Here is a 22,323-nt window from a genome sequence, read left to right as displayed (position 1 = left end):
GTTTAATCTTCTCTTCTTCAAGCTAAAATCTCCCTACTTCCTCCAACTGTTTCTCATGTAGCTTGGTTTCATATTCCCTCACCATCTGGGTTATTTTCCTCTGAACATGTTCCAACTTGTCAGTGACCTTTTACAAGTGTGGTGCCTAGAACTAAATGTGATTTCCAGAAACAATAACTATATCTCCTAATATCCCCAAAACAGAAAGTGTTATCACTCCACACAGTGAGATCAGGATGGAGAAGGGAGCAGGGGACGATCTGTCTTAATCATCACTGTACTGTCAATATTGAAATTTTTTGTTTGTTTAAGCAAGTTAAATATGTTTTAATACTTGCACTACAGTTCTGATCTCAGTGCCTTTTCCCCCCTAGTTTGTTTTTGTTGTGAGGATTAAAGGAAAATGTGGGTCTGGTTAATAGACACTAACAATTATTTTTGTTTGCTAATAGTGTGTGCTTACTGACATCCTACAGTCATTTCTTGTCTGAAGACATTTTTCTCTTAACAGACTGGGCCCTGCCCATGGCCCAAGTGAATCTAACCAAGAATGGCAGGTATACCACCCTTTCTAGGGGCTTGGCCCGTAAGCTGGAGTTAGTATTTCTGCCTTAAGCATGGATCTGATGTGTGTGTGGAAAGCCCCTGTATTCCTGTGTACCCAGTGAACCTCAGCTTGAGCCCCACCATATGGATAATTCCACCTAGGCTCCAGATTTTTCATCCCATTTTGGTCCAAGACTGAAACCCTGCAATAACTTGACTGGCTCTTGCCAACAGGCTGTGTCCTGGGGCTGAAACAGTGCCAGTTCATCTCCCCATTCTAGATGCTAGAGACTCTTGAACCACAGTGACACTGTCCACTGGTCTGAAACTTTGGAAGCCACAGCAGAACTCTACAAAGACATCACTAGGGCATAAATACTAGCTTGCTATCCACCATCAATGCAATGGCCTCAAGTGACTGACCAAGAAAGACGGGACAGATTAGCTTCAAAGGTCTAAGCACTTTATGTCACTTCTACTGGCTGTTCAACTTTCAACATGATTTTGCAGCTGGCCAGACCACCTTGAAGGTAAACTACGAGAGCAGGGACATCTGTCTGTTATTTGATGTATCCTAAACCCTTAGAACAGTGCTCAGCACGTAACAGATGCTCAACAAATATTTGTTTAATGAATTAATGAACTGACCTAATATGGTAGACATCTATCTTTGTTTTGCCCAGCATTCCCTTCTTTTGAAAATTACTTCTTCCCTCTTCCACGTTATTCTTTTTTTTTTTTTTTAAGATTTTATTTATTTATTTGACAGAGAGAGAGACAGCCAGCGAGAGAGGGAACACAAGCAGGGGGAGTGGGAGAGGAAGAAGCAGGCTCCCAGCGGAGGAGCCTGATGTGGGGCTCGATCCCAGAATGCCAGGATCATGCCCTGAGCCGAAGGCAGATGCTTAACGAGTGAGCCACCCCGGCGCCCCTCTTCCATGTTATTCTGATGGGGCTCCCAATCATGACATTCAACAAGCTAGCAAACTGTGTGACAAATCTGAAGCTCATTAATCTGCATGTCCCTAGTCCCTGCAGTTAAGCACATATCTGCAGTCTTTACTTCTGGTGAATCTGAGGCATATGTCATGAGGTTGATGAACAGAGATGGTACATTCTGCAGGTAGATCATTCAGAAGCTAAACTTTATATGAATGTTCATCATGAAACCCAAGCCAATAAGTAAACTGAACTTCTGGTCAGAATAAGCTTATGTTTCTAATATTATTGATCTTCATCTAATTAATCACCAGTACCAGAATTTATCTTACTCACATTCAAATAAATCAGAGATAAAACTTTTTCAAATTTCTAATGATAGATGAAATACAATTTTATGTCAGCTTTACTATATTAATGATATTTAAGGTTGCTCAGAAAAAAATCTAATCTGTGAAATATGAAAAAATATATATTGGATTAAAATACTCCAACAAATGGGGGGCAGGAAAGTTATGGTTATTTAAGGCTTTTTAAAAATTGTTGTAAAATATATATAACATAAAATTTACTCTTTTAACCATTTTTAAGTGTACAATTCAGTGGCATTAAGTACATTTACCGTGTTGTGCAACCATCACTACTAACCATTTCCAGAATTTTTTTTATCATACCAAAACAAACAAACAAACAAACAAACAAACAAAAAAACCACCAAAAACCCTCTGTACTCATGAAACAATAACTCCCCTTTCTCCCTCCTCCAGCCCCAGGTAGGCGCTATTCTACTTTCTGTCTCTATGAATTTGCCTATTAGAACTACATAACTGAATTATATTGGAATTATAACTGTAATTATACAATATTTTCCTTTTGTCTGGCTTATGTCATTTAGCACAACGTTTTCAAGGTTTATAGATATTGTAGTATATATTAGAAATTCATTCCCCTTTATGGCTGAATAATAGTCTATTAATGTACCTACCACATTTTGTTATCCATTTACTTGTTGACAGACACTTGGGTTGTTTTCAGCTTTTGGCTACTGTGCTATGAACACTGGTGTACAAGTATCTGCTTGAGTCCGTGCTTTAAATTATTTTGGGTATACCAGGAGTGAAATTGGGTGGATCATATAGTAATTCTATGTCTGACATTTTGAGGAACCTGTATAAGGCTTTCAAAATGACCTATAAAGTAAAAATGTATTAACTTAGGAACTATATAGACAATAAATTATTCCTCACCTAATCCTTCACGTATCATTACTGGAGACAGAGAGACTGCTGTAGTAAATAGGACAGAAGATACATCATTTCCTTGTAGTAAAGGAGGGAACAGGAATTTCCAAATAACTACAGATTCCCGTGAAAGTAAGACATCACAATAATTGCAGCTGTATGTAAATATCAGGATCTTCACAAACATGAAATAGTCTTTAGAAAACCTAAAATTTTCAATCCTAAATAGTGTAAGAATGAATCCCAGAATGTGATCATACAACTGTAGCCTTTTTTGTGCACAAAACTGATTAGTACCTTTCTAAAGAGTAAAGGTTATGAAAGACAAGGAAAGACTGAAGAAATGTCACAAAGTAGAGGACTAAGGAGCTCTGATAACTAACTGCAATGTAGGATCCTGGGTTGGATCTGGAACAGAAAAAGGACAATGGTGAAAAAAGTGGTAAAATCCAAATAAAGACTGTAATTTAGTTAATAGTAGTGTATTGGTGTTAAAGCTTGGTTGTGATAACTGTACTATGGTTACATAAGGTGCTAACACTAGTGGAAGCTGGATGAATGATATATAGGAATTCTTTACTATTTTTGCAACTTTTGTGTAAATTTTAAATGATTCCAAAATAAAAAGCTATAAACATAGTTTCTGGACTTTAATGGGCATCTGAAATTATTAAGCCAGATAATCAGAAATAGTAATAATAAACTTGAAGTTGTAAGTCTTAACTTCGAATGAGCCTTCAATGTTCATGAAGAAGAAAAAAGACAGTAATTTTGTAGTTAGGGCCTCTAATAACCAATTCTCTCTTGCACCTTCACTGCCATCCTGGCTTTACATTTCTTCCTCCTAGATCCAACCTCCCAATGCTTTTTAACTCTATCTTCTGGAACAGACTTTACATAGGAAGGCTGCTCCAACATTTATATCTTCTTAGATAACCATTCCCTTCAACTGTTGCCAAATTAATGTTTTAATCCAGATTGTTCTCTGAGTTTTAACAGCATGGCCACTGGCATGCTGGATGTCCCCACTTCCAAAAGCAGCTGAAATTCAGCATGTATCTAAAGCTAAACCTTCGTTTCACTCATTTACCCAAGTCAGAAACATAGGACTCAGCCTAGACTTGTCCTCAATCATCCCCATTCCTGCTCCTAAGCAGTGTCTTGGTCTCTGTTGTAGTACATATCTTCCATTCACTAAAGTATAAAGTTGAAATCCAGCCATCTTTATCATTGATACACACAGTGAAGTTGTATCCAAAAAAGCCAAAAGAGATTGTGGAAAGTAGTACTGGGAAATTCAGAGCATTTTCAATGTTGAAAATGTGTTTTTTTTCCTTAAAAGAGAAAGTGCTCGCTTTAACAGCACCTATGCCAGAACTGGAATGATACAGAGATTAGTATAGCCCCTGTGCAAGGATGACATGGAAATTCATGAAGTATACCATATTTTTAAGAAATTATACCAATTCTCTGCAATCTTTCAGAGGACAGAAGTAGAAGGACTACTTCCTTTTTTTTTTTTTTTAAAGATTTTATTTATTTATTTGACAGAGATAGAGACAGCCAGCGAAAGAGGGAACACAAGCAGGGGGAGTGGGAGAGGAAGAAGCAGGCTCATAGCAGAGGAGCTTGATGTGGGGCTCGATCCCATAATGCCGGGATCACGCCTGGAGCCGAAGGCAGACGCTTAACCGCTGTGCCACCCAGGCGCCCCAGAAGGACTACTTCCTAACTCATTCTATGATACCAGAATTACCCTAATACTAAAACCAAAGACATAACAAGAAAAGAAAACTACAGACCAATATCTCTCATGAAGATAGATGCAAAAGTCCTCAATGAAATATTAGCAAATCAAATCTAACAACGTTGAAAAATGACAATACACCATAATTGAGTGGGATATATCCCATGCATGCAAAGCTGTCTAACATTCGAAAACCAAATGATGTAATGTATCATATTAACAGGCTAAAGAAGAAATATCACATGATCATATCAATAGATGGAGAAAAAGCATTTGACAAAATCCAACACCCATTCGTGATAAAAGCTCTTGGTAAAGTAGGGATAAGAACTTCCTCAATTTGGTAAAAAATATCTACAGAAAACCTACAGTTAGCATACTTAATGGTGAGAAACTAGAAGTCTTCCCACTAAAATCAGGAACAAGGCAAGGTTGTCCCCTTTCATTACTCCATTTCAGCACTGTACTAGAAGTCCTAGCCAATGTAATAAGATAAGGAAGTAAAAGGTGTACTGATTAAGAGAGAAGAAATAAAACTGTCTTTGCAGATGGCATGATCATCTATGTATAATATCTGAAAAGAACTGACCAAAAAAATTCCTAGAATAAGTGATCATAGCAAGGTTACAGAATATAAGGTAAATATACAAAAGTCAATCACTTTCCTATTGAACTGACATTTGAAATTAAAAACACATTACCATTTATATCAGCACCCAAACAATGAAATTCTTAGGTATAAATCTAACAAAATATGTACAGAACTGTCTATATGAAGAAAACTACAAAACTCTGATGAACAAAGTCAAAGGAGAACTAAATAAATGGAGAGATATTCCATGTTCATGGATAGGAAAACTTGATATGGTCAAGATGTCAATTCTTCCCAATCTGATCTACAGATTCAAAGAAATCCCAGTCAAAATCCCAGAAAATTATTTTATGGATATCAACAAATCAATTTTAAAGTTTAAATATAGAAGCAAAAGATACAGAATAGCCATCACAATCTTGAAGAAGAACAAAGCTGGAAGCCTAACACTACCCAACTTCAAGATTTACTATAAAACTATAGTAATCAAGACAGTGTGGTATTGGTGAAAGAAGAGACACATAGATTAAAAGAACAGATCAGAGAGCCAGAAATATAGCCACATAAATAGGGTCAACTGATATCTGACAAAAGAGCAAAGGCAACACAATGGAGCAAAGACAGTCTTTTCAACAACTGGATATCCACATACAAAAAAAAAGAATCTTGATACAGATCTTACACCCTTCATAATAACTAACTCAAAATGTATTATAGACCTAAATGTAAAATGCAAAACTATGAAATTCCTAGAAGATAACATAGGAGAAAATCTAGGTGACCTTGGGTTTGTTGGTGACTTTTTAGAGAGAACAACAAAGGTATGATCTATGAAAGAAAAAACTGATAAGCAGGACTTCAATAAAATAAAAAATTTCTGTTCTTCAAAAGACATTGTCAAGAGAATGAAAAGAGAAGCCAGAGACTGGGAAAAAATATTTACAAAAAACGTATCTGGTAAAAAACTGGGGGCCAAAAATATACAAAAAACTTTTAAAACTCAACAATACGAAAATGAACAAACCAATGAAGAAATGGACCAGTGGTGCCTGGGTGGTGCAGTTGGTTAAGCATCTGACTCTTGGTTTCAGCTCAGGTCATGATCTCGGGGTCCTGGGATCAAGCCCCACTTCAGGCTCCATGCTCAGTAGAGTCTGCTTGAGATTCTCTCTCCCTCTTTCTCTGCCCCTCCTGCTAGTGCTGTCCACCTTCCCATAAATAAATATTTTTTTTTAAAGAAGAAATGGACCAAAGATCTTAACAGACACTTCATCAAAGAAGACAGATAGATGGCAAATAAGCATATGAAAAGATGCTCCACATCATATGTCATTTGGGAAATGCAAATAAGACAACCCATAAAAATGGGTACATACGGACTAAGTATAAATAAGCAGAGCACAGCATATGTTTAAGGCAGTGAAACTATCCTGTATGACATTAAAATGCTGGATACGTGTCATTATACATTTGTCAAAACCTACAGAATGTACAACACCACGAGTGAAAGATAATGTAAACTCTGGACTGTGGGTGATAATGATGTATCAGTGTAGGTTCATCAGTTGTAACAAACGTACCATTCTGGTGGGGGACACTGATAATGAGAGAAGCTATGCCTGTGCGGGGGCAGAGGGTATAAAGGAAATTTCTGGGGCTTCCTGCTGAATTTTGCTATAAACCTAAAACTGCTCTAAAAAATGAAGTCTATTAAAAACATGAGAGAAAGAAACAAGCTAGTATACTGGTATTTCTATTAGCTATCTATTAGCTAAGGTAGCCACTAGCCACTCATTTGTATATTATGGATTTGGAAAATAAAACGAGGATGAGTTAGTTCTCTTTGCTATTCTAAGTTCTACAAAGAAAAGGAAGTTCTTGCTGACTGGAAGCAAAAAAAATATCAGAATATCATTCCATATTTAGTGAAAAGTTGTACAAATTTGGAAGATAGAACTCAAATTCCAACAGGGCCTAGCAGAAATAAAAACAAAGTTCTTCATTAAATAAACAAAGTAACTGAATAAAGTCAGAGGAATTGTTTTGATCATATATTTAGAATACTGTGTGCTGATCTGGCCACACTATGATCAGAAAACCCACTCAGAAAAGAATGAGGGATGGTGCGGGCATCTAAATTAGCCTAGAAACTTACAGATCCCAATTACTTCCATATAAAACAGGATTAAGATTCTCTATCATTCCTTATCATTGAAATTCAAAAACTAAATCTGATTGTTTCAGTCTTCACTTTCAAAGAATAAAAGTGATAAAAAGTAAAAATAATGAAAACATTTAACCCAACTTATTTTAATTATTGTTTCATCATATGAACTTTCATGTAAACATGATTTGGATCTTTTGGTGAATGTCACAGTAATCCCAAATCTCTAGTTTAGGGAAATACCATCAAACTCAATCAGAAGTGGAGTTGGAATTAAACTTTTATGAACTATTTTATAGTCATTTTCTCTTATTAGAGTAAGCTACCATGTTAGTGTAGGAGAGAGCTCAGTAAGATTTTGTTGCTCATTAAGTAATAATTAGTTCTCCATATTTGTTACTAAGACATACAAATGCCAGATTTGGTGGTCCCCGAGGGTGTGTTGGCAGTGTTAGGGGAAGTTCTGCGGTATCTCTAGTCAGGCAATATTCTATAAGTTAGTCACATACTGTATCATCATATACTGGGTTCCCCTCCTGAGAACATCTATGTTCCAGGGCCAACTAGGCCTGTTCCAAGCTGCGCTGCTTTGATGGAATTTCCTAGTACATCACTTTAGAACCAAGAATCAAAGACTCTTGGGACACCTGGGTGGCTCAGTTGGTTAAGCGTCTGCCTTTGGCTCAGATCATGATCCCAGGGTTCTGGGATCGAGCCCCGCATCAGGATCTCTGCTTAGCGGGGAGCCTGTTTCTCCCTCTCCCGCTCCCCTTGCTTGTGCTCACTCTCTCTCTTTCTCTCCGTCAAATAAATACATAAAACCTTAAAAAAAAAAAAAAAAGAAAAAGAATCAAAGACTCCTAAAGCTGGAAGGAAACTTAAAGATCAAAAATGATATCACAGGAAAAGTATCATCTGGTAAGATATTGTTCAACCCTTTCTTGTGTCTGCACTGTTGATTAAACAACAAAACAAATTTAAGCAAACAATCCAGAAGAATCTTTCCCTTTCATTACAAGTATTAGGGTTGCTATACGTGTACTATAGAATTGTCTCATTTTTCCAGTGTAGGATAAATAGCAGGCCGTATTTGAACTTGACCCCAACTCTTGTTTACTTACAATTTATTCTAACCCTTCATTTCTTTTGATGAAAGTAATTTTCCTGTGCTTTATAATAAAAACACAGAAACCAGAACCTGGATGTTTACAGTGTTTTGCCAACAAATAAAGCAAACAATCCCCCAAATCTGAACTGGCTATGCAGACAAAAGAAATCAAATAATGACTTCAGAGTTCCAAAACTAATTTAGTGCTCTAATGAGGGCTAGACTCCAACTTGGATACTTAACTTTTTTCAGGTCCCTAGTGAGATAAATGTTTTACCATATATTTTTAGCCAGGAGTTATTTTTATTTTAATAGCATTGCTTTTAAATAACTTTTCCTTAAAAAAACAAAACAAAACAAAAAAACAAAAATACCCTCCAGCACTTTTAACTTTATGAATCTCTGAATTATGTGATTCAATTATGAACCCATGGTTAGTTTACTTTACCCAACTTTTATCATTTTGTGTTTAGAATCATTCTCAGAAATCCAAATTAGCTAATTACTGAACAAGTTCTAATTACTCCCCAGAGACTGTGGGAGCCTGGACTTTGCGGATTGTTCACTGTTTGGCTGCGAAACAGGCTTCCACTTGTGGTGCCCGATCCGCTATTGATTTAAAAACTGACCTAAAGGGCTATTTGTTCTGGGTTTTTTGAAGCACATTTGCTGCTCCTGCCTCTGAAATCATTCTGACAGACATCCTGAACCTCATGCCATAGTCTTCACTATGTAGTCTGTGCAGCTGGGAATAATGGAATAACGGCTCATTAACCTGCTCTCACCTCCAAAAGATGGCCTGGGATTTAAAACACCTCTAAATAATCACACTGGTGTTTCTGGCTTGAACCTTGAGGCAAATCAGTTCAGTTCCCAGTCCACATGATTCCTCCTTCGTAGCCTTGGACTTGGGGCCATGCCTGTCTCCTAAATTCTTTTTTCTTTTTTTTTAAAGATTTATTTATTTGTTTATTTGAGAGAGAGAGAGCACACGCAAGCGAGCAGGGAGAGGGCAGAGGGAGAGGGAGATGTGGGAAGCAGACACCCCACTGAGTAGGGAGCCCAAAGCGGAGCTCAATCCCACGACCCATGAGATCATGATCTGAGCAGAATCCAAGAGTTGGATGTTTAACCAACTTAGCCACCCAGGTGCCCCCATCTCCTAGATTCTATACTCCTCTTTACATAAATGCCATCCATGTTTCATGCCCAGCTCACAGCAGTTATTCAATGAAACATAGTAACAAATTTGTGAATAATTTATTTACAAATAATTATAACCATCTGTAAATAATAACAACTTTATAAAATAAGTAACGAATTCAGAAATAAATGATTTCAAAGGATAGACATTCAGATTATAATCAGTAGAATCCTGGATATCTAGGTCTTGTCATCTAAGGAAATGGGAACAGAAAGCAATTCGACGTTGATGGCTGCAGATTCTCTTAAAGAATAAAAAATGATTCAGTGAATAACATTTTCCTTAGGAATCAAGTGGGCATTTTGGCAGAATGGCAGTGAAGGAAGACCTGAGTTCCTAAGGCTTGGTTATGTTTCCTAATCCTTTTCAATCTGAAGGGAGCTGAGCACAGTTTTAAACTTGCCATGGCACTCTTAGAGGAGGGGAGGTCCAAGTTCCTGTGTTCTCTGACAAGGAGGAGGACATGGCACACCTGGCTAGTAGGGAAGGAGGGAGTCCCAGTAATAAAGATGAACCAGGAAGCAGTTCAAGGGGTCCCTGAACTCCATTCACCTACAGTGGGATCAAGAGGGACAAGAGGGTGGTAGTTAAGGAGGAGATACTTAGCTGACCAAGGAGGAAGATAATGCAGTGTTCTGGTGGGAGCTGGGATCAGGAGCTGCCAATTTCCGTCATGGTGTGTTCCAGTTCCCTACAAGGCAGTTACTAATCAGAAACCTCGCTAAGCTCCTGACACATTGCTAAACTCCGTACTGGATAACGGTAAAGCCAGAAGACTTAGTTTTTCGACCTTAAAGTGCTCATAATCTCATCTGGGGAAGGAGAAAAGTAATGGAGCTAAGATGACTAGAGAAAAATTAAATGTTAACTTAGAAGCTGAAGAGGAGTTCACAGAAGGGAAAGATCTAGATGGAGTGATAGTGCAAAGCAAAGCTCAGAAGAAGCTTCTAGAAAATGAGGAAATGAGTTACGTAACTGAGAATCAGGCCCATGCCGATGAGCTTTTCCTTGAGGGGGGCAGATTCAGAGGGATGCCCTTGAACAGTGGCCGCAGGAGAAAGCTGAGATTCATTGGTAAATCCTGACAGGCTGCTTTTGGAAGGGCTGGAGACTGTGATGAAAATACAACAAGAGAGCCAAAAAAGAAAGAACAGAGGAGCAAATAATCCTTGGTTGTTTTCATGCCTGAAGGGGCTCACCATGGCATGAAAATCAACATGAAAACAGTTAGGCATACCACATCATCCAAGCTGGGCACTGTGCAGACATTCCTTGGCTTAAATTTAAAAACATTAACTCTTTGTTAGCTTCTCAATTTTGGGAAGAGAATACTTAACCTAGTGACAAAGGGGACAGAGGAAGACCTAGGAACCTACCACGGAGGCCCCTTGTGGGCATCCTTAGTTTTGTTCACATAGACCATCAAGTAGATACTATGGTCCCTGTTCTACGGATGAAGAAAAGCAAGTTTATGGAGATTAAACAGCTCACTTAAGTTTGCCCAAATATCAGAATGGCAGACCTAGATTCTGAACCCCAGTATGTGTGTTGCCCAAGCCCATTTCCTCTGTTCTAGGTTAAGAGTATATACTTGGTTACCCTTAGAGGGAAGAGAAATCTGTTTCATTTGTAGTGTGACACAGAGCTGAGCCTGGAGCTGGGAGTCAGAACTGGTTTTTTTGTTCATGCTTTGCTATTAGTCCTAGGACTCTGGATAATGCATCCCCCCTCTTGACTCTATTATCTAAGTTTTCTTTTTCTTTTTTTTTTTATAAGATTTTATTTATTTATTCGACAGAGATAGAGACAGCCAGCGAGAGAGGGAACACAAGCAGGGGGAGTGGGAGAGGAAGAAGCAGGCTCACAGTGGAGGAGCCTGATGTGGGGCTCGATCCCATAACGCCGGGATCACGCCCTGAGCCGAAGGCAGACGCTTAACCGCTGTGCCACCCAGGCGCCCCCTATTATCTAAGTTTTAAAAAGAAGTGGGGGGGGCACCTGGGTGGCGGGGGGCACCTGGGTGGCTCAGCTGGTTGAGCGTCCAACTGTTGATTTTGGCTCAGGTCATGATCTCGGGGTCAGAAGATCAAGTCCCGTATCAGGCTCCCTGCTGAGTGTGGAGCCTGCTTGGGGTTCTCTCTCTCCCTCTTGCTCCACCCTCCTGCCCCCATTCTCTCTCTCTCTAAAAAATATTTAAAAATTAAAAACAAAGTGTGTGAGATTAAATTATTGCTAAGGTATTATCTGTTTATGGTTCAAAGTGTACAAGTGGATTCCCCACCAGGGGATGACTTACTGGACTGAGGAAGGAGAATATGAGGATCTACATTCATCTTTGTATCTAGAGATCCACAGAGATAATAATAAGTAATCTAGTAAATATTAACCATCCTGCCACATCAGCAGTGGCGGCTCTAGGACTTGAAACAGGAAGGGCTCAGGGATAGCAGGTCTGCCCTGCTACTGCGCACAATAAGCCTACTGTCTTCACTTACATGGACCGCATCTAGTCCTCCATGATGCGTATGAGACCGACAAGGCCCCCCTTCCCACTGCTACCACCCATTAAGGTCCTCAGGAAAAAGTGCGAAGGCTGGACACAAACGTGGTCCCCTCATGGAACCCACCTCAGTGAATCGGAGGTAAGACCAGAGAGAGCATGTATCCTGGATGGGGACGTCACTACTCAGCTCTGGCTAATATCCTCCCCTCCAATTTTTCCAAAAGAGCCAGAAATGTGGTTTTTTTGTGAAATACGCTGATCAACTAAGTGGTTCAAATACTGACCAACTAACTATATGAATAAGACGACACATGTTTGTATCCACATGTGGCCCAAGGAACATCAGTCTGCTTCAGAATTAGCTGATTAAAAAAGAAAAGTTAGGAGGCTTAAGGAGTGCTTGTCTTAGAAATAAAAAAAGAGCTCACTGAAATAGACAAAGAAAAGGCACCAGAAAGAACTTATCCAATTTATATTTGAATGAAGTCCACCAATAATCCATAAACTCTTACACATCTAACTCCCATAATGCTTATAAATTAAAAAAAATTTTTTTTAAAGTAACCTCTACCTCCAACATGGGCCTTGAACTCATGAACCCGAGACTGAGAGTCATATGCTCTACCGCCTGAGCCAGCCAGGCGCCGCCCCCCTCAATAATGCTTATATTTTTTGTCAACACCTATCTGCTTCCTATAGCCAACAGCAAGAAAGCCCTTACAACAAAGGTGAGTGTGCTGGGTCCAGGGACAGAAAAAATGGAGAGAATTGTCAAAAATTAAAACTGAGTTCTATTTCTCAAGAGACCCGAGGGAAAAGAATAGTTCCTGCAGTAGAAGCTGATCAAAGCAGCTGCCCAAGAGTAGAGGTTAAGAGGCCAAACCCCAGGGTCTTCGTAAAGAAAGCGAAGTGGGAGAGGATATCAAGGGGAAGATGAGAACTGTGGCTTCACCGTGATCCCAACGGGAGGTCGGGAGTGTGAATGAGGGAAAGGAAGAAAGACAGAACGGTCAAAGTATGAAAAGAGACAGAAAAGAGAAGGCTATTTGGTAGGGCAGGAGGGAGGCGCGCAACCGAGCTTTTGGACGCATGTATGTGCTAAGAGGTGTTCCTTAAGTGAACCACAAGGAACCCCAGACAAACCCTAAGAGCTAAGTCACCACCCTAATTTTAAGGGCTTCCACTCCATCTATGACCCTCTGAGGTGCCAGTGGTGCAAGGAACGTTAAGTCATTCTGGCAGGAGGCGAGCAGGAGTTAGTGGTTTTGAATGGTAGGGAAATCACCTTCCTGGCAGAGAGAGGGGCCTGTTTAAAAGCAAGCAGACCTGACATCTGTGCTCCTTCTACTATTCTTTTTATCATTCCCATCTGATAGGGAGGAGAAGCTAGGCTCAGAGGACTAACTGATTAGCTTCAAGTCACACACCTAATTATTCACAAAGCTGAGAGTAAACCAAACCTCCCGATTCCCAGTACAGTGCTTTTTTCTCCCATACCACAACTAAGGTATGACAAATGGATGCAGACCAGAGAAAACAATAATATGGAAATTTAAAGAAAAAATGTAACACAAATAGGGGGAGTTCTTGATGAAACCTATTTAAAAAAAAATGGGGAACTCTTCTTGTGTGACCTGAAGATTGGCAGCTGGCCACATAGAGGCCCTGCCCAGTTCCCATAGAGGGGAGGGAACGCCACACCTCCACGGACTCTCAGTGCCCATCCCACCCCAATTCCGCCAATTCCGTCTTCCTTCGACAGGGAGCAGTGAGGACTTTTTTCTTTCCATGTGACTTCACAGAGGTGAATCATGGCTTCTTGAAAAGCTGAAACAGGGAAGTTGGCTTAGGAATAGTAAAACAGCACCAGATCCAGTCGCCTGAGCTCTGGGCGCTGCCTCCACTAACAAGACTTATCTACAAAATCCCATATTGTGTAAGCAAATCTTTTGAAAAAGAGCATCTGGAGCTTTGAAGATGTGGACACAATTAACCTGAGCATGTGACACCTGTCTTCTCAGAAACAAAATTATTTGGTCCATAAAAGCAAACCTGTTTTCACCGTCAGCTATAAACATTTTTTAAAAATTGCATTGTCAAAGATTTGTATAAATGGCTTAAACGTGAAATCAGGAAGACCAAGAACGCAAAATGGTATTCCGCTAACAAACGGAATTTGCTGCAAACAATTCTACAGCTGATCCCGCTGCAGACTTCATTCTTTATGACAGAATATGGAAATCTTGACATCATAAACATATGAAACTTATAAATCTGGTATTCCCATTTCTTAAAAGGAATGATCAGTCACAACATGTTCTTTCTGTAATTCGAAGGTCTCATCAGCAGGGAACTTCTTGCTATTTTTAAGCGTGTGTGATATCAGTGCAAGCTCTCTAACCTGTTTGGAAGCCAACCCTTTTTCCACCCCTCTAAACAATAACGCTAAAATATCTTTTTCTGTAAGCCACAACAATGTTTGAAATTTGTAAGGTGTTTACTCATTCCCCTCAGTAAACCTAGGATAATCATAGTTTCCTCAACCCTGATTAGAAGGTCCTTTTGAAGACTATTTTTATAATTATTTGCCACCATGCCTTAGAGAAAACCAGAGTTTGTTCTGACCCTGTGAGAAAGGCTCCACGGAAAGCGAGAAACACGTGGCTTACATCTCCTATAAAATGCTGTCCTGGTGTAAGCAGAATCTTAAATCTCATGCTCTATATAGAGAAGTAATCAGTTTCCTACAGCTGATTTAACTTCATACATGTCTAACACTAGAAAAGAAATCCAGGGGCACCTGGGTGTCTCAGTTAGTTAAGCATTCAACCCTTGATTCTGGCTCTGGCCATGATCTCAGGGTTGTGGGATGGAGCCCAGAGTCAGGCTCTGCACTCAGCAGGATGTCTGCTTGAGATTCTCTCTCTCCCTCTCCCTCTGCCCCTCCCTGACCACCCCCACAACCATGCTCGCTCACTCTCTCTCAAATAAATGAATCTTAAAAAAAAAAAAAAAAAAAGGAAAAGAAATCCATGACCAGGTGGCCTCACTGTATTCATGCTACAAAAAATAAGGATTATACCAGGAGGTCAGGAGAAAAAGAAATCGCCAAAGAGCAACTGCCAAAGAGGAAATGCTAGCCTGAAAAGGTAGTTTTACCCACTGATTTGTGGGGAGGGAAATGAGAAATCCAAAAGACAGACTATGAAGAGGATGGCATTTAGTGTCCAGAGGCTGTTACAAAACATTGCCTAGGTATGTATACATGTATGTGTGTGTGTGTCTCTCTCTCTGTCTCTTGCTTATAAAGAAAAAAGCCTTAAGTGGTTCCAAGACACTCGGGCAATAAAGTAAAGCAACTGTTTGTGAAAATGTTTTGGAACCTAATACAGGTGATGGCTGCACAACACTGTGAATGTACTCAGTGCCACTGACTTGTACACTTGAAAATGGTTAATTTTATGTTGTGTGAATTTCACCTCAATAAAAAAAATAGAGTAACAGTAAAGTTACTGTTTTTAAAGTAACAGTATTCTGCTTAAGATGAATGAGAAACTGGCCATTTCCTTTTGCTTTCTTTGACAAAGGCAACATTTAACACTTCAGAAGCACACTATCAAAAAATCCTTAGATGAATTCCAGGGATTAATTCAGTGGGTACAGAAGTTAACCAAGGAGCAGTTCTGCAATGCTTTTTTTTTTTCCATTTTATTTTTTCTATCCTACTTAAGTAAGCTCTAAGCAGTCATCACTAAGTTTTAATAGTTTCTCTGCCTCTTTCCTTCCTACATCCCTCCTCCCCAACTTCTCTTTACTAGGTGCTGGGATTGCCAAGATGAGTAACACACCTTACTCTTCCTCAAGGAGTTCATGGTCTGTGTTCATTTCCAAAAGTTCTCCAAGCTGTTTCCACACCGGCTCTGGTTCTAGTCATCTCCAAATCTGTAATGCACGCACTTGACTTGCCACAGCCTTCCTAACTAAGCACTCCCATCCCCTACTCAGTTATTTGTGTTCTCTGTGTTTCCTTCTTTTCCTTTTCCCTCAGACCAAAGGGAGATTTTTAAAATGCTAACCAAAAACGGCACTTTATTGATTTTCAGATGCTATAAAAATAGAGCTATCCGGATTCATTTGAAACTTTAAAGTAGGCCCTTGAGAGGCTGTGAAACTGGGACTGGCTCTAGGAATCACATATTTAATTGAAAATCATTTCAAAGATTTCCTTTCTCTTTATCCCACCCCTCTGTTCTCACTTGGCCCCCAGCGCCTCCCACCACCCTTTCCCACAAGGCCCGGGCTCTCCAAGTTCACTGCCTCTGACCACACATGAGTCCTTTCTTTGGAAACAGCTTTGTTTTCATCACGCTTCCTTTTCTCATCCTCTCACAACTGAATTCCTTTTCCTTCAACGTTCATTTTTGTTTTCACTGTAGTCACATTGTTATCCTTAGGAAAACATGCTAGCCTTCACCCTGAAAGGAAGAGGCCCCACCAGGCCCGGAGCTCCCATGTGCCTGTGATGGGCTGGAACAGGGACAACTCAGACAGTGACGCAGGCAAAGTGAAACAAGAGAGAAGACCGGTAGGCAAAGCCACGCTGGCTTCTGCAGACAGGAAAAACGTAACGTTTGCCAAGTGGAAAAAGGATCAATTTAGAAAGGAAAGAAAAATCATTTTCAAGCTTTGGAGAGTCCCCCAAAGTGGAGAAAAATAAAAACAACTCAAAGTAATCTCTGATTATATACAGCCTAACTCTGACCCAGATTTTGTTCTGAGGTCACTCAAAATGTGAAACAGAAGTCTTAACATTTAAATTAAATACCTCATTTGTGGATGGAAGCAGCTACGGGTTGTCACCCGGCCAATGTGTCAGTGGCACAGCTGGTAATTTCACCATGCAGCTGGGAAAGGCAGCCTGTCAGTCATAAGAAACCAGATATGTGGGAGGATTTTCACATGGAACCACTTCTCACAGTGGACTCTGGCCATCATCAGACTTGCTAAATGCACGTACGATATACAGTTGGTTCTTCTCTGTCTTTATGAATGCTGCTAAGTTTACAATGCATGTACCGAGAAGAAATATAAGCTGGGTAAAAGGAACACTGACATTATTTTAATGTGTTACAGAGGACTGGTTAACAGAGGTACAGGACCTGGACAAATTTAAACAAATGTCTCCCAAGTATGATTTCATTAATCTTGGAAAACATGAAGCAGTAGACAATTGTGGTCTAATCATTTCTTATTTGATTTGGCTGGAAAAACCTTATTCTCACTTAACTCCATTTATAGATAGGCATCTTGAGTCAGCTGACTTTCTCTTTGTCCAGCTAGGTTTCCTTTGAACATGTTAGAAAGGTTTTTGATCACCAAAAAATATAATACCAGATGAAGGTCGTTATATAAAGAGAACCAAACAGCAATTCAGGGGAAAAAGAAAGTTCCTGTAAGAATTCTGGCATATCAACAAGAAGTTAATTGACTCTTCTTAATGATCCAAACACATGTCAATCAATAGGCCAATAAAAATTTTATATACTATGCAAACAGTGGTAATCCCAGTGCCACCCAGTTTGTGGCTCACCACAGAAAATATCTAATGAAAAAAAATCACAGTATCCCATTTATGGACAATAACCCACTCTCTATGTCATCAATTTGCTACTGAACTTAGACTATTTCACAGCTCAAACTGGGTATGGAACATGGGAAAAAATGACTAAGTAAAATAATGGCCTTCTTTCATACAAAGCATGAGTATACATGTAATAAATACATCTGAATTTGTCATGGTGAATTAAACGAGCTTCAGCTTCAGGCAAAAAGGCAGAGTATCAGGCTGAAATGGTCCATTTCTTTCCAATTTGTTATACATGTAGAATCTGAAATTTGTTTTTTACTTGATTAAAAATTAAATTAGGTTTCATTTTCGTATGCAGAGCTCTTTCCTTGAGTATTTAACAACAGTCAGGTTGGCATGAAGCCAGTAATCAAACACTGCGGACTCGGGAAACCCTTCTGGTTTTTCAGACTCTCAATAAAGCCTGAGAAGAGTACCAGTTTAGGGAGTGGGTGTCTTTGTTTTTGTGATGACTCACATCATCCAGTATTCATTCATTTATTTTTAAGTCATTCCACAAATATGTGGAAGGCACTCTTCTAGGAAGGGACCATGGGAAACACAAAAATACACAGCCCTCGAGAACTGTACAGATCTTTTTCCCCCAAAATAAGCAGTCCTCTTACTGTAGCTTAATGATTAGCAATCTCTCAAATTCAACTTTCTCTTCTTCTCCTTAAAACAAACTAATTTCTTATCAGGAGTACATTTTCAAGAGAGCACGAGATCAGTCTACTCACTCAAAGACTGACTCAAAGACTCCTACCTTTAGAAGAAACTATAGAAGACACAACAGTGAAGAAATCTTTGGGTTTCAAGATGCGAACAGTGAACTACAAAGAGTTCATATTCCTGAGAGATCAACATGTCTATCACAGTAGGGGGAAAAGGGCATAAAACAGATTATGAAGGGCCAAGATCAACAGGACTACTTAGCCATAGTTTTAGAAGGGCCAACAAAGTGTTCCATGTCTCCAGTGGCTATCAGTAGATGTATTAAACAGAAAATCAACAAAGATATAGAAGAACTCAATCACATTGCCCACCAACAGCATGTAACAAACAATTCTAAAACACTCCACACAACAACAGAATACACATACTATTCAAGTGCCCATGGAATGCTCACCAAGATAGATTGCATCCTGGATCATGAAACAAACCTCGATATATTTAAAAACAGAGCATGTTTCCTGACCACAATGGGATCCAACTAGAAATCAATAACAGAAAGATAATAGGCGAAAAAATCTCCAATACTTAGAAATTAAGCAAAGCACTCTAAATCTGTGGGTCAAAGAAGTCTCAAAGGATGTAAAAAAAAATACTTGGAATCAAATAAAATGAAAATGCAACATATCCACATTTGTAAGATGAAGGTAAAACAGTGCTGAAAGAGAAATTAGTAGCACTATACGCTTATATTAGAAAAGAGGAAAGGTCTTAAATCAATAGTCTAAGCCCCTACCTTAAGAAACCAAAAGAAGAACAAAATGAACTCAAAGCAACCAGAAGAAAGGAAATAATAAAGAGCAGAGAAAATAAATGTAAAAAGAGCTGATTCTTTCTTTCTTTCTTTTTTTAAAGATTTTATTTATTTATTTGAGAGAGAGAGTGAGCGAGAGAGAGCATGAGTGGGCAGGGGGAAAGGGTAAGGGAGAAGCAGGCTCCTCACTGAGCAGGGAGCCTAATGAGGGGCTTGATCCCAGGACCCTGGGATCATGACCTGAGCTAAAGGCAGAAGCTAACCAACTGAGCCACCAAGGTGCCCCAGAGCTGTTTCTTTAAAAAGATCAACAAAATTGATAAATCTTTAGCAAGAATGACAAATGTAAAAAGAGAAAGAAGACAGACTGTGCCAATATCAAGAAAGAAACAGAGGCTATAACTATAGATCCTAAAGCTGTTAAAGAAAAAAGAAAAGACAATAAGGGACGACAATAAGGGAATACCACAAACAATTCTATGTACATAATAATTTAGATGAAATGGAACAATTCCTTGAAAATCACAAACTACCAAAATTCACCTAATATGAGACAGATAGTCTGAATAATCTTATGACTATTAAAGAAATATAATTCACAACTAAAAAGCTCCTGAAAAAGAAATCTTCAGGACCAGGTGGCTTAATGGGGAATTTTACATCATGGGGGATTAACAATGGGGAATTAACATCAATTCTAAACAATCTTCTGAAAACAAAGAGGGTGAAGCACTTCTCAATCATTTTATAAGCCTAGTATTATCTCAAGACCAAAATGGGACAAAGAGAGTCCGATATAGAAAACTAAAGACGAATACCCCTCATGACTATCATTATAAAAATTCTCAACAAATTACTAGCAAGTCAAATCCAGGTATATAGTAAAAGAATTATACATCATGATCAGGTGAGATTTATTCCAGGAATTCAAGTGTGTTTCAATATTTGAAAATCAATCAATATAATGCACAATATTAATAGGCTAAAGAAAAATCACACGATATCATGTATTAATTGATGCAAAAAGACCTGACAAAATTCATTCTGTCATTAATGACATTAATTTTTTCATTTTTGGCAAATTAGGAACAGAGGTTGATGGTTAATACTACGTGTCAAGTTGACTGGGCAATGAGGGGTCCAGACGTTTGGTCAAACATCATTCTGGGTATGTCTGTGTGAGTATTTTGGGGTGAAATTAATATCTGAATGGGCAGACTAAGTAAAGCAGATTGCTCTCCCTACCAATGTGGATGGTCCTCATTCAATCAATTGAAGACCTGAACAGAACAAAAAGGCTGAGTAAAATCCTGTACCATTGGCTCTGGTTCAGTTTTTCTGGAGATCCCGGACTAATACAGAAGGGAAGCTTTCTCAACCTGACAAAGAACATCTACAAAAAACCCACAGTTGACGTCTTCCTTAGTGGTAAAAGAGTGAATGCATTTCTCCTAAAACCTGGAACAAGACAAAGATGCCTGTTCTCACCACTCTTATTCAATATGATACTAGAAATCCTAGCCAGTGCAATAAGGCAAGAAAAGGAAACAAATGATATACTGGTTGGAAAGAAAAAACTTTCCCTATTTGCAGAATACATGATTGTCTAGAAAGTCCCAGGAAATCTATTTTTAAAATTCCTAGAATTTAATAAGCAAGATCACAGGATATGAGATAAAAAACAAAGATCAGTTGTATTTCTATATGTTAGCAACAAACATGTAGAAACGAAAATTAAAAACATAATACCATTTATAATTTACAATCATTTCAAAAGAGTGAAATACCAAGGTATCAATTAAAAAAATATGCATGTGTTTATATACGGAAAATCACACGATGATGGTGAAAGAAATAAAAGAAGACCTAAATTAAATGGAGAGACATACCATGGCTATGGACTGGTGATTCAATATAGTAGAGATGCCAATTTCCCCAAAACTAATTCATACATATGATGTAATTCCTGTCAAAATCCCAGCAAAATTTTGTTGTACATATAGACAAGTTTATTCCAAGATTTACATAAAAAGGCAAAGGAACTAGAATAGCTAAAGCAATTTTTAAAAAGAAGAATAAAATGGGAAAAATCATTTGACTTGAAGTTAAGATGTACTACATACAGCTTTTTCATTCATAACAATGTGGTACTGGCAGAGGGACAGACACAGAGATCAATGAAACAGAGATTCCAGGAACAGATAAACATAAACACACCAAACTGTTTTTTTTTTTTTTTAATTCCCAACTGATTTTTGATTAAGAGGCAAAAGCAATTCCATGGAGGAAGGAATTTTTTTTTTTTTTAACAGACCATGCTGGACATCTATTGGAAAATGAGCCTTCATCTAGACCTTATATTTTATACAAAAATTGATTCAAAATGATCTATGGTATTCAAAAGTAAAACATAAAACTATAAAACTTTTGGGAAAAAAATGAGGAAATCTTTGGAATCTAAGGCTAGGTGGAATCTAGAACTCTTCACCTGAGTTCTTAGACGTGACGACCAAAATAAAAAATTGATAAATGAGACTTCATCAAAATAAAAACTTCTGCTCTGTGAAACTCCCTGTTAGGAAGATGAAAAGAGAAGCTATGACCTGGAAGAAAATATTTGTAAACCACAATATTGCACAAAAGCCTTATATCTAGAATATAGACAAGAACTCTCGAAACTCAAAAGTAAAACAATTCAGTTAGAAAATGGGCAAAAAGACATGAACAGACCTCTCGGTGAAGAAGGAATATTAATGACAAGCACATGAAAAGATATTCGACATTCTGGCAACTAGGAAAATACAAATTAAAACCACAATGGCATATCACTACACACTTATGAAATAGTGATAATATCAAAACCTGGAGAGAATGCAGAGAAACTGGATTTCTCATACACTGCTAGTAAGACGCAAAATGGTAATAGCCACTACAGAAAACAGTTCGGCAGTTTCTTACAAAATTTAACTTGAACCTTCTATCAGACCCAGCAATCTCATTTGTGGGCATTTGCCTACAGAAATGAGAACTTAATACTTACACAAAAACCTGCACATAAATGTTCATAGGAACTTTATTTATAGCAGGAGAAAACTGAAAACAATTCAAATGTCCTTCAATGCATGAATGGCTAAGCATACTGTGGTACATCTGTACAATGGAATTCT

The 22,323-nt window shown here is 38.6% G+C and overlaps 1 protein-coding gene and 1 non-coding gene across 3 annotated transcripts in view; one reads left to right on the top strand and one right to left on the bottom strand.

Moving 5' to 3' along the window:
* The window catches only part of ALG14 (ALG14 UDP-N-acetylglucosaminyltransferase subunit), a 108,826-nt gene that overhangs the window by 47,160 nt on the left and 39,343 nt on the right, over positions 1–22,323 (bottom strand). The window lies entirely within an intron of this gene.
* On the top strand, positions 4,074–4,177 carry LOC121102170. The gene has a single exon (XR_005834258.1). It is a non-coding gene; the product is annotated as a U6 spliceosomal RNA (small nuclear RNA).

This window comes from Ursus maritimus, unplaced genomic scaffold (assembly GCF_017311325.1).
Source record: "Ursus maritimus isolate PB19 unplaced genomic scaffold, ASM1731132v1 scaffold_12, whole genome shotgun sequence".
In the NCBI taxonomy this organism is placed as follows: Eukaryota; Metazoa; Chordata; class Mammalia; order Carnivora; family Ursidae; genus Ursus; species Ursus maritimus.
The sequence above is the reverse complement of the archived record's forward strand: the minus strand, read 5'-3'. Positions and strand labels throughout refer to the sequence as shown.